The 4404-nt window shown below is 50.0% G+C and overlaps 1 pseudogene; it reads left to right on the top strand.

Moving 5' to 3' along the window:
• The first annotated feature begins 2850 nt into the window (after positions 1 to 2850).
• Positions 2851 to 3641, top strand: LOC102422600 (annotated as a pseudogene).
• Positions 3642 to 4404: the final 763 nt, after the last annotated feature.

The following is a 4404-nucleotide window of genomic DNA, read 5'->3' as shown; positions in this document are numbered from 1 at the left end:
GGTTTTGGGCTTTGAAGCTGATATTCTGCAAAAAGACTGAGCAATTAAAAAAGCACAGGGTCATAAAATGGGGAATGGGTCCAATTAGAAAAGAGCATGAAGAGAAAAAGAACTACAGTCTTTTCAAACCTTAGAAAAAAGTAGCTTAGTCGGTTTCCCCCTTGGGACACCCTCCCTACGTGGGAGTCTGTATTTGCTTCCAATAAATTTCCACCCTTTTGCTAACAAGTCCTTTTAGTTCACAAATTTTATTCTTCAAACTTCAAGACAAGAATCCACAAGGATGAGATCCGCTCCCCGCACCCTACGTTTCAATAGTATACAAACAGAAATTTTATATAAGGCTTCTAAGGACAAATTTAAAATGAGACCTAATTGTCCCTGTTGAAAATAAGGGAAGAAACTTCCCCCTGCTTCTTCTTAGAGCATTTACTTTCGAAAACTTGCAAGTACTTTATTCTCTCTTTGAAATGTCTAAATATTTTTTTTTAATTGTTGACTCTATTACGGATGTCCCACATTCCTCCTCAATCCCCTGCCCCCATCCTGCCTTTGTCTCCCTCCACCCTGCCTCCCCCAAGGCCTTCACCCCATTATTGTCTGTGTTCTTCTGCTTGATGACCCAGGAATGTCCTCTTCAAGGACCTGAGAGCCATCTCTTTGAAATTTAAACATCAAGGAAGATAACACCTCTATCTCCCAGTTTCTGTGAAAGATCATGAGCCTAATTTCCTGAGTGCTTTGCTTCAAATAAATGTGTGAGAAGTTTGTTTCTTCTCTGAATAAAGCTAATTAGCTAATAAGATGATAACTCAAATTACCAGGTAAATTTAGGGTGAACTATGTAAGATACATACTGCTGTTAAGCTTTCTTACTTGAGGACTAGTTGTTGTTTATATTGAAAACAACATGTCTGTTATGGGTAGTGTCTGCTTGGCTACATAAAGGGGTGAGATTTCTTTCTGTCTGCAATCTCCCAGGGGATTGCCTGGAATGTGCACATTCTGATTAATGCTTATTCAATAATAAAAGTGTTTTATTCATCTACTTAGAGGCCTGGTGCAAGAAATTTGTGCATTGGGGGGGGGGGGTTGTCACTCAGCCTCGCCTGCACCCTCGCCAATCTGGAACCCCTCAGGGGATGTCTGTGGAATCGGGCTTAAACCAGCAGTCAGACATCCCTTTCACAATCCAGGACTGCTGGCTCCTAACCGCTCACCTGCCTGCCTGCCTGATTGCCCCTAACTGCTTCTGCCTGCCAGCCTGATTGACGCCTAACTGTCCTCCCCTGCAGGCCCGATAGCCCCCAACTGCCCTCCCCTGCAGGTCTGATCTCCTCCAACTGCCCTCCCCTGCCACAGCCCACCTCTTCCACCGGAACCAACCTCCTCTGCGTGAGGCGGCAGAGATGCTGGGACCGGCCTACTCTGCACCACGTGGAGCTGCGGGACCCCCAGGCCTCACTGTGCGGAGTGGCCGCCAGGCTCCACCTCCACTGTACGAGTGGCCATCTGGTGGTGGCCATCTGGTGGTGGCCATCTGGTGGTGGCCATCTTGTGGCAGCCATCTTGTGACGATGTCGCATGCAAGGGCGTGAGGACCACCTATGCTTTTATTAGTATAGATTACCCTTGTGTAGAGGATTTCTGGGGAGGGAGAAGATTTTGATTTAATTATGTTTCCCCAAAAGTGTTTAGGTGACTCTATTTCACATGCTGAATATACCTACACTCATCAGCAAGATTGATAAGTATAGCAGTACAACATGTACAAATGCCCTACATGCTTCTTACAGTCATAACCTTCTCCAGGAATAACCACTATCTAGATTTTCAACAGCATAGATTATTTTTGTCAGTTTTTATTTGTTTGTTAAAAATCAAGAAATTTATATATATATATATATATATATTCATCTATCAACTTGATATATATCCATATCTATTATATATATATGTGTGTGTATATATATATATATATATATATATATATATATATATATCCTATCTAATAATAGACAAACATGGTAATTAACCGTACCTCCGATACGCTTCCCATTGGCTAATTAGGGCGATATGCAAATTAACTGCCAAGAAAGATGGCGGTTAACCGCCAACAAAGATGGCGGTTAATTTGCATACTTAGGCACAATGGTGGGAGGCAAAAGGGGAAGGTTGGAAGAAGCCGCCTGCCGGTATCGGAACCCAGGTGGCAGCCAAGAGCTGGAGAACCGGGCCGCCTTTGTGATCGGAGAAGCCGGGCCGCCTTTGCCAGCCCTGGGCCAGTAATCGGAGAAGCTGGGTGAGGCAGGGAAGAGGGGCTGTCCACCTCTTTTCTGCCCCGCTGGCTTCTCAGATCACAGATCACCAGTGATCAGAGAACACCCAGAGGTGGGGCCAGAGGCCAGGCTGCATCCCTGCTTGGGGACGCGATCCGGTCCCGGGGCGACACAGTCAGGCCCCAGAAGGAGACCCAGGGGCTGGGGCTGTGTCGCCACTGGGGCACGCGATCCAGTGCCCGGGCAGTGGCGCATTCCCAGCCCCAGAAAGAGACCCAGGGGCCTCCTAAGCAGAGAGTCTCCGTGGTCAGACTGCACGGTGTCAGGACAGGAATAAAGATGGAGGTGACTCAGATGCCTGGCCAGGGGCGTTAGACCAGCAAGCAGGGCCTTTCAGCAGAGACTCGGGGTGGGGTGGGGTAAGGAAAGGGAGCGGGAAATAGAGAACTACAACTCCCAGGAGACTTAGCGGCCGGGGCCTGTGTGCCTGGCCATGAAATTGGATGGGGCGAGTCGTTTTGCACTTTAAGAGGCTTGTAAGGTTGGAAGTTCTGCCGGGAGCCAGGGAGAAATGGAGCTGGAGCAGAGAGAGAGGTCCATGGCAGCAGTGGGCTTTAAGGAGTTCTCAGCACCTCCCTGCTCGGAGCTGGCGCTGCCTCCGCTGTTCGGTGGTCACATCCTGGAGAGCAAGCTTGAGATGGAAGTGGAGTTCGTGTCTGTGGGTCTGGGCAGCTCCAGCCTCCAGGAGTGAGACGAAGAGGAGGAGGCAGCCCAAGGCCAGCAGCCGCAGTGCCAAGGGGAACTCAATTGCAGGAAGTACCAGGTGCTGGGTCGGCGCTGCAGGAAGATCGAGCAGGTGAACGAGCGGGTCCTGAACAGGCTCCATCAGATATAGAGGATAACACGGAGACTCCAGCAGGAGCGGAGGTTCCTCATGAGGGTGCTGGACTCCTACAGCGACGACTACTGGGCCAGCCAGTTCACCATCTTACTGGAGGACGAGGGCAGCCAGGGCACAGATGCCCCCACCCCAGGCAACGCTGAGAATGAGCCTCCGGAGAAAGAGGGGCTGTCCCCGCCCAGGAGGACACTAGTGCCTGCAGAAGCCAGCAGCCTGGCCCCTGGTGAGGGGCCCAGCGGTTGGAAGAGGCGGCGAGTGCCACGGGAAGGGTGCCGGGCGGGAGTCCCGCTGACTCCGGATCTGGCCCCCATGCAGATAAAGGTGGAGGAAGACTTTGGCTTCAAAGTGGTCGAGGCTCTGGACTCAAGTTGTGTTTCTTGGGGGCCAGACAAGCTGCTGCCCTACCCCACCCTAGCCAGCTCCCCATTTGACTGACCCCCCAATAAACGGACCCCATGCTCTCCTCGGCAAAAAAAAAAAAAAAAAAGCTTATAGAGGCATCCTTATAGGATCAAATAGTATAAATATAGATGTAACAGGACAATAAAAAGAGAACCTGGCTATGATGATCACCTGAACGCTGCCTCTGTGTCATTCCTTCTTCGCCAACTCTGTCCACACCTTTGGGAACCTCTGGACCTGCTGGGGCTGGACCCCAACATTCTTCTTCTTATAAGGACTTCAGTGAGATGGGCTAAGAGTCACACTGGAACTGCCTCAATTTAATGTAATCCCCTCTTTAAAGATCTTATCTCCACATACAGACACATTCTGAGGTTCTGGGGATTAGGATTTTAACATACATTTTGTTGATTACCCAAATCAGCCCTTAACAACCAGCATGTTTCAGAAAGTAGATTCCTACAGGGTTATTTACCAAACATTCAGAAGTATTTTTAAAAGAGTTAAGCCCCTCGCCCACCGCGGGCCCCTCCCGGTGAAGAGCGAAGGCCTGGGTTCCGGGCACCGGAGGAAAACTAGTGCCAGCAGCCAGGGAAGGGGCCCCCAAGGCGCCCCAGATTGTGAGAGGGCACAGGCCGGGCTGAGGGACCCACCCCACCCGAGTGCACAAATTTTGTGCACCGGGCCTCTAATATATATATATATAGTAAGACTGATAGGCCAGGGTACAGAGGGTTACCAGAGCAGAGAGCCCCAGGTGCCTAGCAATGGGCAAAATTATAAGCCTGTTAGGGCTATAGGGCAATACAATTCTTAATGGCC

Source organism: Myotis lucifugus, unplaced genomic scaffold, assembly GCF_000147115.1.
Source record: "Myotis lucifugus unplaced genomic scaffold, Myoluc2.0 scaffold_174, whole genome shotgun sequence".
NCBI classification, from domain to species: Eukaryota; Metazoa; Chordata; class Mammalia; order Chiroptera; family Vespertilionidae; genus Myotis; species Myotis lucifugus.
Note: the sequence above shows the minus strand (reverse complement) of the source record. Positions and strands in the feature narration are given on the sequence as shown.